General features: G+C 39.7%; 1 long non-coding RNA gene across 1 annotated transcript in view; it reads right to left on the bottom strand.

Annotated features, from left to right (window-relative positions):
• LOC138658066 (uncharacterized) overlaps positions 1-14850 on the bottom strand; it is an 86062-nt gene that overhangs the window by 53021 nt on the left and 18191 nt on the right. Inside the window, exon 2 of the long non-coding RNA XR_011317319.1 lies at positions 2445-2501. This is a non-coding gene — a long non-coding RNA (uncharacterized lncRNA). The remainder of the gene's footprint in view (positions 1-2444; positions 2502-14850) is intronic.

Genomic DNA, 14850 nt, shown 5'->3' with positions numbered 1-14850 from the left:
AGAAAACCTTTGGAGGGAGTTGAAAGTCCGTGTTGCCAAGCGAAAAGCCAAAAACATCACTTCTCTAGAGGAGATCTGCATGGAGGAATGGGCCAACATACCAACAACAGTGTGTGGCAACCTTGTGAAGACTTACAGAAAACGTTTGACCTCTGTCATTGCCAACAAAGGATATATTACAAAGTATTGAGATGAAATTTTGTTTCTGACCAAATACTTATTTTCCACCATAATATGCAAATAAAATGTTAAAAAAACAGACAATGTGATTTTCTGGATTTTTTTTTCTCAGTTTGTCTCCCATAGTTGAGGTCTACCTATGATGTAAATTACAGACGGCTCTCATCTTTTTAAGTGGTGGAACTTGCACTATTGCTGACTGACTAAATACTTTTTTGCCCCACTGTATATATATATATATATAGTAATCTTGCAATTTTTTAGACTCATATCACCTTTCTTTTCAGTAAGAGTTTTCAACATTCTCATTATCATCAGAGACAGATTTGCATTGACAGGTGACACCTCTATACAATCACAATAGACAATGCCACAGCTGACCTTTCCCCCACCCTCCAAAATTACATGTGTACTCCCTCATTAGATGCTTCAATACAAAATAAAGGGTCAGGATCTTTTCATAGCTGATAATGTACATGTTAATTTCCTGAAACAACAACTTAAGACTCTAAAAAAAGCCCCACTGGACAGTGTGAAAATTGCAAGATTTCTAATTTTTAGAAATAGAGACCCTGTTCTGTTAAGAGCCTACTTGCATTCTTTTTTCCCTGGGAGGTTTGTATAACCTATAAGTATCCTATACCAGCTTCAAGGTTTTCCTCTTACGCCTTATTGACCTCGACAAACAGCCAATCAATCTCCTACTTTTCTACTGTTGAGAGGCAAAAAAGGGTCTTTTTCTTTTGGAGAAAATTCTGGTTTGGCTTCTTATCCTAAGTCATGTGGCAAGACTCATTGCTACTGTACCTCCAATAGGTGTCACTAAAAAGACTCTTTTCTCTACCTCTACAACGAGGCTGCTTGTAGACCCTACCGAATAATTTAGGTCCATGGAAGAGAAGAATTTGGATTTATTGATCCGGTCTTCCAAACAACACTCGACAATAACCTACATATCACTGTAATCAGAATGGTCATTCCTGAAATATGACTCAACCTTTTTAGTGTTTGACTTCAGATTAAGTGGAGATATTTCCATCCCAATGAGCAATAAAGATAATTCTACTTACCTCACTGGGTTTTTTTCAGCTAAAAAGTTGCTCTTAACAAAGTTTTTCCACACCCTGAGAATACAATCTGTAACTCGGTGACCTTCTCCGCAGTAATATGCCGCCTCTGTGTAACTATGAGAGATGCCACCTCTGCCATGTGTGCTTGCACAAGGGATTCTGAACCTTTGCTTGCATTGCTTTATTTGTCCTGTCTCAAGTCTGAAAGGTCATCACACATGGGCTAATAGATTCTATTCATTAGACAGTTAGCTGTCAGTGGCCTGAAAAGGCAAAACTCTTACCGCACAATATTACAACAGAAAATTATTGTAAAGGAAAGACATTTACAGACTGATATAAAGAGATCATAGCCAGCAAGGCCTTTGTCAAGGAAACGAAAGCTTTTAGCAGGGATTTTAATTAAGCTTTCATTTGGTTTCAGTAATTACTTCTCACCAGCGGAGTAGGACAAATGACATAGTCTCAATACAGTGCCTGGAACAAAAATGGTTTGAAGCCACTAGCCCAATTTATCAGTACTTTGCACTTTTGTCCTTGAATATTCCATATAAATGTAATTTCCAACATCTTGACTTTATATTATAAAGGGAAAAGGGGATTACGATTATATTCTAATTAAGGATGATAAATGTTGCTGAATGTTTACCCTTTAATGAGTAACTAAATTCTCCACTTGATTTTTTATATTTGTCAGGCAGTTGAATTGGATATCCTCCGATCAACCAAAAGACCTCCAAAAAGTGCGCCGCTTCCGTCTGAGCCGGCCCCTGTCTGAGCTTACACATAGCCCGTGCGTACTGATTTGATAGAAAATAAAAGTATGCAGTCATTTTTTTAAAAGTGTTTTAATCAGGTTTTCGTGCTACATGTACATTTAAAAAAATGTCAGGTTTTTTTTTTAAATCTGGATCTTTAATTTAATAAAAAAGAAAAAAAACTAAATTAGTAATCTTGTAATTTTCACGATGGTCACTGGGGCTTTTTTAGACTCATACTTCCTGTCCTTTCAGGAAGAGTTTACAGCAGGCTCATTATCATCAGAGGCAGGATTACAATGACAGGTAATACCATATTCACAGATGATAACACAGGATCCACAAATCACAATAATGTCACAACTGAAAAAACTCTATTCAAATGGGTTATGATTAGCACTTTATTTCAAAACATTTAAAATCCCAACAAACTCACCTCCTTTTTCCTATTGATCATACTTTGCAGCAGCTTCTGCACCAGACTGGTCAAAATCTAAAGTTGGAAATGTACAGTAGATTAGCTTGCGATTTTGTTTTTTTCACCTACTGTATATATGAATATCACAAGATGACCCTGACCTCCCCTCCCCCCACTTCACAATGACCTTTGCACACACTTATTGGACAATATACAGTAATATTAAAGATAGCTACAATGGTCAGAAACCGACCTTATGCACATGAAACAACTAGAAGCTACAATTTAAAGAAGCTCCAGTGGTCAATGTGAAAATTGCAAGATTTCTATTTTTATTTTTAATACAGATTGTGATATGAAAAAATATGTAGTCTAGTAAAAAAGGAACTGTTTGCGCTGGAAAATCCACTAGAGGACCATTAGAAACTAACAGTAATACCGAAATAGATACAAGATAACAAGTAGTGCCGTATCGGTATAAGAACCGATTTACCTGATACCGCAAAACAAATAAAGATAGTGGAAAGGTATTATATAGCTACCTGGGGGGGTAATCCGAAGAGGGTATGGCTATCTTCAGTGTATGAAGCTCAAGTCACCCAGAGGGAGTAAGGTACAGTCGATGCCAGATGATTGCTGCGCATGCAGCGATTCCTAGGATCATGCGGCGTCTTCCGATATATTCTTTCCACTTGCGGTGCCAGGAAAAGGTCAAGTGAGGTATAATCCCCGAGTTGTCCTAGTGGTCCGGACTGCAGGCACTGCCCCGGCCGGTGGCAGAGTCTGCCTGCGTATGATGGAATGTGTCCACGCTGCTGGACTAAGCCTTTATGTCTACTGCAGTAGCAGGACCTAGTGTGACGTCACAGTCACGTGAGAGATCACGTGACCGGCTAAGGAAAGAGCTTAGGACCAAATCTAATCCTACGCGTTTCGGAGATGAGCGATCTCCTTCTTCAGGGATGATCCTGTAGGGGTATTGCGCTCTTATATAGTAAGCAGGGGACACACAGCCATATTAAGAATTAAACGCAAATAGCTCGATTTCGCTATTTAAACCTCTTGGAATCAGGGTATCCAGTTTAAAGATCATCTTCGTCTCTTCCCTGGACATTTGCTTAATAAAATCACCGCCTCTCCAACATCTTTGAACTATTTTGAGACCAGTAAAGGTGGTACCCTCAATTAACCCTTCATGACGAGTCAAAAAGTGTTTTGAAAGAGGATGCCCAACAAATTTCTTCTTTATGTTCCTAATATGTTCGTTAATCCTTGTGTGAAGGGCTCTTTTAGTTCTGCCTATATATACCTTCTCACAAGGACATGTGATAGCATATATAACCCCCTTAGTGTCACACGTAATAAAGTTCTTAATTTTCCAATTAATAGTCCCCTTCTCAAATAGTTGCTGTTTTTTACTTTTTAACATTATACATGGTTTACATTTTAGGCATGGATAGAAGCCTTGGGGTGTGTTTGCAGATGGATTTATAATAGGAAGAAAATTGCGTGGAACTGTAGGAGCTATCTTGTTACCTAAATTAAGGGCTTTTTTATAGATAAACAGTGGACGTTCTGGAAGTATTTCACCAATCACCTTGTCCTCTCTTAGGATATCCCAATGTCTATTCACAATGTTCTTGAGCAGATAGGTATTGGCATTATGTCTCGTGATAATTGGGACTTGATCTAACCATCCTTTCTTGCTATTTTCTTCTTTTTCTTTTATTTGCAAAAGACCAGATCTTGGTAGTTTTTTTACCTGGTTTATAGCTAGGGACAAGGAATTGTGGGAGTAACCCTTCTTTATGAATTTATCCGTCAGGATTTTCGATTCCTGCATAAAATCCTGCTCCCGAGAGCAATTCCTATGTGCCCTAATCATCTGGCTTTTAGGCACATTCAACAACCAATTCGGAAGGTGACAGCTGTCCAAAGCAATATAATTATTGCCGTCAGTTGGTTTATGGAAAGTTTTCGTGTGAATAGTACCCTCCTCAATAAAAATATTAAGATCTAAAAAATTGATCGAAACGGTACTGGTGGTTCCCGTAAATTTTAAAAAGTATGAATTTTTATTTAAATTACTGATAAAATCGGACAAAGAATCGGGACCACCAGACCAGATAAAAACAATGTCATCAATAAATCTTTGCCAGAGTACCAGATTCGCACCCCAAGGGGAGTCCCCATAGATGGTATCAGACTCCCACTTACCTACATAGAGATTGGCATAGCTTGGTGCGAATCTGGTACCCATAGCAGTACCCCATTGCTGGGAATAGTAGTGCGCATTATATTTAAAATAATTATGAGATAAAATAAAGCGCATACATTCTAAAATGAATTGAATTTGGCTTTTAGGAAGTGAACCTTGCTTATTTAAAAAGAATTCCGCCGCTTCACAGCCTTTGTCGTGCTGTATGATAGTGTATAACGAGGTGATATCAAGCGTGCCCATAATAAATTGATCTTTCCACTCTATATCTTCTAATTTTCTAAGAATATGTGTACTGTCTTTTAAATGAGAGGGAAGTTCGGGGACCAGTTTCTGAAGGTGACAATCTATATATTTTGATAAATTGGCTGTTAGACAGTCTACCCCGGATATTATGGGTCTTCCAGGGGGGTTGATTGGGTCTTTGTGAATTTTCGGGAGATAATAAAAATGGGCTATCTTGGGATGATTAATATTAATAAAATCAAACTCATTTTTCGTAATAATCCCTTGATCATATCCTTTTTTAATTAAACCTTTCATTTCGTCGATGTATATACTGTATCTGATGGGTCACCGGGAAGGAGACTATACGTTTTTTGGTCTCCTAAGAGCCTTAGGCATTCTTTTGTGTAATCCTCCGTATTTAGTATCACAATACCACCCCCCTTGTCAGCTGGTCTGATAGTAATAGCTTTGTTTGCTTGGATTTGTTTTATGGCCTGTTGGTCCACATGTGTTAGATTGTTTTTAAATCTTGTGCACCGTTTATCGGGAATTTTTCTAATGTCCCGTATAACATTCTTTTGAAAGGCTTCGAACGATTCTGAATACTCCTGAATCGGATTAAAGTTCGATTTGGCCCTGAGAGTGGTGTGTATAAAAGGATCCATTTGTAAGGGGGGATCATTAGATGGAGCCACCTTATTTTTAAAAAAATATTTTTTAACAGCCAAACGTTTCATAAATAGTTTTATACCAATAAAGGCCTGAAATTTGTCAAATTTGGCACTAGGGGCATATTTCAGACCCTTATTTAATATGGAAATTTCCTTTGTGTCCAATTTATGGCTACTAAGATTAAATATTTTTTGTTGATTTTCTTCCTCCCTGTCTAATTCCTTTTTGTGGTTGTTTTGCTTCCTCTTTTTTTGGGCAAATTTCCCGCCCCTGCAGCCCCTTTTTCTGGTTTTTTTAAGCCCACTTGCTATTCAGCGGTGGACGCCGCGATGACAGCACCCATATAGGCTGTAACTTTTCTCTCTGGATATCCAATACTATATTGGTAGCAACCTCCGGGCAGGCCATATAGCCACTTGAATCTATACATTGTCCCAGTAAACGTTACTGATGAAGGTCCAGTTGTGGGACCGAAACGTTTTCTGATTTGGGATAATAAATCTTTCGTTTCTTCACACCACAAAGTTGAGTGCCGGGTTTTGTATTATTTGCTGATTACGGTTTGGGAACCTACCCGTGCACCTCATACGGTTGTGCACACGTGTTTCTAACTACGTTTACTCTCCTGCTAACCTCGTAGACCTTGGGTCTTTCATCTGACCTGTGATCTTTTATGGTGAGTTTTCGGCAGGTGTAGAAAAAAAAAGCTGCAAAGTAAGAATGCAATCAAAAATAGAAGTGTTAGGGTACCGTCACACAGTGGCATTTTGATTGCTACGACGGCACGATCCGTGACGTTCGAGCGATATATCCGTGACGTTCCAGCGATCTCGCTGTGTCTGACACGCTCCTGCGATCAGGGACCCCGCTGAGAATCGTACGTCGTAGCAGATCGTTTGAAACTTTCTTTCGTCGTCTAATGTCCCGCTGTGGCGGCATGATCGCATGGTGTAACAAAGGTGTGCACGATATTGTATACGATGTGCGTATAGTAACCAACGACTTCTACATCGCACATACGTCATGAAATTATCGCTCCAGCGTCGTACATTGCAAAGTGTGACAGCAGTCTACGACGCTGGAGCGATATTGTTACGATGCTGGAGCGTCACGAATCGTGCCGTCGTAGCGATCAAAATGCCACTGTGTGACGGTACCCTTAATACAAAATGCAAAGTGAATGAAATCGTGACCATTTGTTCCAAACATCATGGAGAGTGAACCACAGATCTTCTGTGTATGAGGCTTGTGCAAATCCTTCTGTCTCTTTATGTAGTTACACACACATCTGACTTATCTTTTTCTATAAATCATCAGTATATTCAGCATTTTTCCCATATTCCTGTTATGTGAATTCCTAATAACTAATAGCATTTTGAAGGCCTGGTATAAAGGTACCGTCACACTTAGCGACGCTGCAGCGATACCGACAACGATCCGGATCGCTGCAGCGTCGCTGTTTGGTCGCTGGAGAGCTGTCACACAGACCGCTCTCCAGCGACCAACGATCCCGAGGTCCCCGGTAACCAGGGTAAACATCGGGTAACTAAGCGCAGGGCCGCGCTTAGTAACCCGATGTTTACCCTGGTTACCAGCGTAAAAAAACAAACAGTACATACTTACATTCAGCTGTCTGTCCCTTGCCGTCTGCTTCCTGCACTGACTGCTGGCCGTAAAGTGAAAGTGAAGGCAGAGCACAGCCACAGCGGTGAGTCACCGCTGTGTGACTCACCGCTGTGCTGTGCTTTCACTTTCACTTTACAGCCAGCAGTCAGTGCAGGAAGCAGACGGCAAGGGACAGACAGCTGAATGTAAGTATGTACTGTTTGTTTTTTTACGCTGGTAACCAGGGTAAACATCGGGTTACTAAGCGCGGCCCTGCGCTTAGTTACCCGATGTTTACCCTGGTTACCAGTGAAGACATCGCTGAATCGGTGTCACACACGCCAATTCAGCGATGTCTGCGGGGATTCCAGCGACCAAATAAAGTTCTGGACTTTCTTCCCCGACCAGCGACAGCACAGCAGGGGCCTGATCGCTGCTGCCTGTCACACTGGACGATATCGCTAGCGAGGACGCTGCAACGTCACGGATCGCTAGCGATATCGTCTAGTGTGACGGTACCTTAATTCTGGCTGATCTAACTTGAGTGGTAAGTGCACAATAAACATTCTAATCTCTGTTACACTGTTTGTAAAGCTGTGTGTGGTGAAGGATCTAAGGAACATCAACCATTATCTTTGGTTATCTTTAAAGAGATTAAGTGATTGATTCATTTCATACTTCAAGACCAGCTGAAGTAATATATCTTACTACATGAGTCCTCGTGACCAACACAATATACATTGTCCGTGAGAGCAAAGGAATGGCATAAGTCAGCTTAGAGGAGTTTCTGAACTCAAATTATTGCTGGAACTGAAAAAAAAAAAGAAAAAAAGTCTATCAAGTTGATTGCTGTAATATGCCAGTATAGTCCAGAATTTCTAAGTAACAGAAATGTAGTATTACTGCACTAGAGTCCTGGGTTGGAATCCAATCAAGACAGTAGCATAGCTACCGAGGGATGGGGCAGAGGGTACAGTTGCCCCAGGCCATATTTTTTTTAGAGGGGCCCATCTGGAGTTACGCTACTCTTAACTATATCTGTGTGCAGAACACGCCGATGCAGTTGAGTCCAGCAGTAGAGCAGGGAGTCACAGTCTCTCTGCACTACCACTCTCTTTTCTGTAGATTTGAGGTCACTTTAAGCCTGCAGTCTACAGACCGGCCACAACACTGACTCACAAGCAGGATGTCAAAGTCCCACTGCAGTGACGTCATTGTGTCACACCAGGACTCTGACTTCCTGTGTGTGTCGGTGCTATGACAGTGCGTTGATCTGCCTGAGCCTCGCCGGTGGAGTCATCAGGATCCTGGATTAGGCGAGTATATGATTTTTTTTTTAAATTTTAATTAGAACTTGTTGGGGGCATTATAAACAATTGGAGACCCTGAAACAGTAGGGACCGTCATAGAAAGGAGGCATTATTACTATGTAACAGACTTTGCATTGGAGCACAGAACCTCAAGTTATGCTTCTTGTAGTATAGCTAAGTGAAAAAAAAAATCTGTGGTTGTAGCTTTTTCCCGATGAAGGAGCTCTTTATTGACCACCATCATGACCATTGGATATCTTCTTGACCAGCAGCGCAGCAGATTTATCTGGATATACCTTTCTACTATTGATGTTATGCTTCTTGTCATATAAATGAAACATAAAAATACACTGATAATTTGCCTAGTGGTCAACATCTGCTCGGCAAAGCCATGTGTGTTTTACGCACACTGTTTTGCCATACTAATTATGTACCCGAGAGGCCACTGAGCCTGTAAACGTAAATGGTCACTATTATTTCAAAAAATTGTGCAAAAATCAATAGTAAATACATATCTTATCGGAGAAATATGCTATTTTTCCACTTATGAGCAAAATCTCCTTCTAGCGCCTCCTGAATTATTCATTAACTTGGAAAAAAAAACTAAAATATGTCCTGTTCAAGACAAGATAGACTGGCTGCTTACTGAGGTGTTGGATTACAGCTGCCTATTGAAATCTATGGAAAGAAAAGTTAGAGGGTGGTACAGTGTGAGAAAAAGAAACAGAAACACACACAGATCCACTAGTAGGTGGTCTGACTCACGATAGAGCTGGATTCACAGCAACACTGCTGATATTGCTGTATAATGTCCTCCATGTAACTACTGCTTCTGAATATGGGCTACATAAAATCAGGAGAGCCGGAATTCTCCATGTCTATGTGTGCTGTGTATGCGAGAGACCAGAACAGCTAGTTTCCACCTACTAACAGCTCTGAGACAACTGAAAATTAAACAGAGACTCCAGGAGGGAAAACTGATGAAAAAAATATAGGATTATAAGTCATGTAATATTGGCTTTCCTCATGTCCAAACACATGACAGTTTATTCTGAAAAGTTATGTGAAACTTCAGGTAAGATTTAAGGTAGGAGATACATGGAGCAATATATCTTAGTTCTTCATAACTTAAAACCAAATCAAAAATAATATTTTGTTACATCACTGCGACTTGTGTTATACTAGTTATACTTCATGAAAGTCAAACACTAGTGTCTTGTATGTAAACCAGTGAAAGACTAAAAACTAACATGTGGGACTTTGAAGAATAGTGTTAGAATTTTTTCTTTAAACTGTTGGAATTTATTTTATAGGGTGTTGGCATGTCCCTTCATTCAGCCGCAGAATGAAATAGTCAACAGCTGTCTTCCAAAGTTTCAAAATGCTAGTTCTAAGAATAATTTGAATTAAGATTACATTAGATAGATAGAAAGTTATAGACATACAGGTGATTCTCACAAAATTAGATTATCATCAAAAAGTTAATTTATTTCAGTTCTTCAATACAAAAAGTGAAACTCGTATATTATATAGAGTCATCACAGAGTGATCTATTTCAAGTGTTTATTTCTGTTAACCCCCGGAGCTTTTTTTGGTTTTGTGTTTTAATTTTTTGCTCCCCTCCTTCCCAGAGCCATAACTTTATAATTTTTCCATCAATATGGCCATGTGTGTGCTTCTTTTTTGCGGGACAAGTTGAACTTTTGAATGACGCTATTGGTTTTACCATGTTGTATACGAGAAAATGGGAAAAAAATTCCAAGTGCGGTAAAATTGCAAAAAAAGGGAAATCCCACACTGGTTTTTTTGTTTGGCTTTTTTGCTAGGTTCACTAAATGCTAAAACTGACTTGTCATTATGATTCTCCAGGTCATTACGAGTTCATAGACACCAAACATGTCTAAAATTTCATTCTCCAGCAGGACATACCCCTGTCCTCACTGCAAAAAGTAGCAATACCTAGTTTAAAACCAACAGTATCACTGTGCTCGATTGGCGAGCTAACTCTTTGGGGTATTGTCAAGAGGAAGATGAGAGACACCAGACTCGAACAATGCAGGAGAGCTGAAGGCTGTTATCAAAGCAACCTGAGCTTCCATAACACCTCAGCAGTGCCACAGACTGATTCCCTCCATACCACGCTGCATTGATCCCGTAATTGATGGAAAAGTAGCCCCAACCAAGTATTGAGTGCATTTACGGAACATACATTTCAGTAGGCCAACATTTCAGATTTTAAAATAATTTTTCAAGCTGGTGTTATAAAGTATTCTAATTTACTGAGATAATGGCTTTTGGGTTTTCATTGGCTGTAAGCCATAATCATCAACATTAACAGAAATAAACACGTGAAATACATCACTCTATTTGTAATGACTCTATATAATATATGAGTTTCACGTTTTGTATTGAAGAACTATAATAATAATAATAATAATAATTAACTTTTTGATGATATTCTAATTTTGTGAGAAGCACCTGTACCTAGATATATATACATACAGTACTTCTGAACGTTGAAATTGCAATACCAAAAAGGAAAAGTCATTGAATTATGGAAATCACAGAATAAATAGACTTGTTATTAATGATATTCAAACGATGAAAAAATGGAAACAAAATTTTCAAAACACCTTGATGTATTCAGTATCAAGCATGAGCGCCACCCAGGCAATTGCACGGCTTAGCATGGTATCAATGAGGATATTCCTGGTGGTCTGAGGAAAGTTATTCTATACTGAATGCACTTGGGTACACAGATCAGCAAGATCCACTGCTGGCAGACTTTTTTTTACAATTGTTAATCAATTGTCAGTCAGTGACTTTCTCATAGAGAACATAGAAGTGCTCGGGTGAGCGAGCACTCCTGTGTATGGAAGAGTTGGTTGTCAACCAATCGGCTAAAGCATCATCCAGCCAACAGCCATCTAATATGTATGGCCACTCTAAGGCCTTACAGTCTGCTCCCAGTAGGCGGATCACATTCTTATTATTGCTCTATATATGTTTTCAGTTTCTGGGTTCTCCCACTCCAGAAGGTTCTCCTATACTAGCATCACCAACCGTTACACCGATGCCTCTACCTTGTGCCAGTCATTACACTGGTTACCCATCCACTCAAGAATCCAGTACAAAACTACTACCCTCATCCACAAAGCACTCCATGGCTCAACACCACCCTACATCTCCTCTCTGGTCTCATTCTACCACCCTACCCGTGCCCTCCGCTAATGACCTCAGGTTAGCATCCTCAATAATTAGAACCTCCCATTCCCATCTCCAAGACTTTACACGTGCTGCGCCGATTCTTTGGAATGCACTACCTAGGTTAATACGATTAATCCCCAATCCCCACAGTTTTAAGCGTGCCCTAAAAACTCATTTGTTCAGATTGGCCTATCACCTCAATGCATTAACCTAACTATCCCTGTGTGGCCCATTCAAAGAAAAAAAAACATAATCAGGTTCCTCACATCATGTTCTCATACACTTTATGCAGTTATTAGCCCTCTGTGTCTGTACTGCTACATACTTGTTTTATTATGTATACCCCTCCTCACATGTAAAGCGCCATGGAATAAATGGCGCTATAATAATAAATAATAATAATAATAATACTTAGGCAGTTAACTGGTTCATGCAGCTTTACATGAACACCCGATCCTTACACTATGGCTGGTCCGAATAACTAAAGCAATTGTTACCAACCACCTCTTATGTCTCCTGTTTTCCTCATAGTTTGTAAGCTTGCGAGCAGGGCCCTCATTCCTCTTGGTATCTATTTTGAACTGTTATTTCTGTTATGCTGTAATGTCTATTGTCTGTACAAGTCCCCTCTATAATTTGTAAAGCGCTGCGGAATATGTTGGCGCTATATAAATAAAATTATTATTATTATTATTATTATAACAGTTCTTACTTCTGTTGAGGATTAGAATGAACAAACTGAAAGACCACATCTTGTCTAGTCAATGTCTCTCACTCTAGAGTACTGAATTCAGTAGGTGCGGCATAATTTTTTTTCACCTGAGTGGCAACTGCAGGAAAATTGAAGACTTCCTGCAAGGATCCCTCAAGGAACGGCTAATTGTTGGGCAAATGTTTGCTCTGTGATCTTCTTAACATAGGGGATCTAATAAAAAAGAACATCTAAAAACTCCATAAATATGAAGATTACTCTCCTGTATTGAGGCCCATCGGCGGGATTCACCTTTTCTCCTTTGGGCCAGCCCAAACCTGTTGTCTGACCACCCCTTTGTTGTATACACGCCACACAGTACATGAAGGCGGTACAAAGGAAACATGAGTTCTTTTTGGAATCCTGGGGAAATCTTGCTCAGGGCGACCATTAATTAAAATTCTTCATAGTAGAGGGGAGGTAACGTTTTACAGGCACACAGCTATGACAGTTCTGAGATGAAGTTGATGACAGGGTTTTATTCAAGTTTCTTTTTTATCACACATAATCACTAATCTTCATGCAATGCATTATCAACATATATAAAAGTCTCTTCAAAGATAACTGCTCTTCACCCACAGTGTCGTAACCTAAGCAGAACTGTACCTTGCTCATGCAGTGATTTGGGGATGGGGAATAAGTCCGGTGCTGTAGCTCTCTCACTACTATCTTGAGGTAATAAAGATGTTCCTGGCTGTCCTGACTGCTCCTATGATTGCAGCAATTGCTTCCCAGGAAGAAATGGTCTGATTTCAGTCTGACAGGAGACTCTCTAGGCACACACCTTAGGCTTGGATGTCCTGGACACAATAACAACTTTCCCAGTATCCCCTCGCACTAAGCCAACCACTCCCTGTGTGCTATAGCCATTTTAACCCACATAGTTGCTGGATTATTCCAAATCAACAGTGCAGCTTCTGTCACATCTTACTTATCAATAGATTTTATTACTGGAGTCACCAACAAAAAAACAAATAGAATGAATAACAAAGATTAAAAAAAACAAGAAAAACCAAAACAAAAACCTTAACTTTAACACTTTAAAACATTGAACGCACAATCAACATGCAAACAACCGTGCTGAACTGAAACTGTCCCTCACACTGTTTATATTGATTAACCCTGCCTTCCAGTGGAGGTTGGCACCCTAAAATGTGAACGAGATAGGCGCCCACGCTCACCGGTGGCTGTCACTGTACCTCCTATCTATCAGCTATGAATAGTGTGATACAATTAATCCACCATTCTGGCATGACAGGAAAAAATGAACTGGACAGTGATTGCCTATTTGCAATTAATTAAAATGAACTGGACAGTGTGAGAGAGAGTGAGTGACAAGAAAACATGAAGTGCATAAAAGTGCATAATAAACACAAAGTACCTCACTACAACTGTTCCCTGGTACTTTTACCAGCCTGCCTAGCTGTGGGGGCTGGCACCCTACTGTTCAGCAGATATGGCGCCCCCATTCCTCGACAGCTCACCCTGAAAACAAGCCCTACAGATAAACTGATGCTTTCCAAGGGTGTAACACAATAGGCCCTAATTCTATGGCCATAGACATTGGTCTCAGACAGGCTGAATAAAGTTAAAGTACATGAGCACAGTGCCGATGTAAAACTATGATCCCATTCTGTAACGCATATATATATATATATAACAGTTATAACAACGGGGTACTCATCATCTCTGATGTTTAACCCCTTCACGACCTTGCCCTTTTCCGTTTTTTGCATTCTCGTTTTTCACTCCCCTCCTTCCCAGAGCCATAACTTTTTTATTTTTCCATTAATATGGCCATGTGAGGGCTTGTTTTTGGCGGGACAAGTTGCAGTTTTCAACGACATCATTGGTTTTAGCATGGAGTGTACTAGAAAAAGGGAAAAAAATTCCAAGTGCAGTGAAATTGCAAAAAAGGTGCAATCCCACACTTGTTTTTTGTTTGGCTTTTTTGCTAGGTTCACTTAATGCTAAAACTGACCAGCCATTTTGACTCTTCAGGTCATTAAGAGTTCATAGACCCCAAACATGAGTAGGTTACGTTTTATCTAAGTGGTAAAAAAAATTCCAAACTTCGCTAAAAAAAAAATATGAAAAAAAAAAATTGAGCAATTTTCCGTTACCCGTAGCGTCTCCATTTTTCGTGATCTGTGGTCAGGTGAGGGCTTATTTTTTGCATGCCGAGCTGACGTTGTTAATTATACCATTTTGGTGCAGATACGTTCTTTTGATCACCCATTATTACATTTTAATGCAATGTCGTGGCGACCAAAAAAAAGCAATTCTGGCGCTTTGAATTTTTTTCTCGCTATGCCGTTCAGCGATCAGGTTAATGCTTATTTTTATTGATAGATCGGGTTATTCTGAAAGCAGCGATACCAAATATGTGTAGGTTTGATTTGTTTTTATTGTTTTATTTTGGATGGGGCGAAA

This window comes from Ranitomeya imitator, chromosome 1 (assembly GCF_032444005.1).
Source record: "Ranitomeya imitator isolate aRanImi1 chromosome 1, aRanImi1.pri, whole genome shotgun sequence".
In the NCBI taxonomy this organism is placed as follows: domain Eukaryota; kingdom Metazoa; phylum Chordata; class Amphibia; order Anura; family Dendrobatidae; genus Ranitomeya; species Ranitomeya imitator.
The sequence above is the reverse complement of the archived record's forward strand: the minus strand, read 5'-3'. Positions and strand labels throughout refer to the sequence as shown.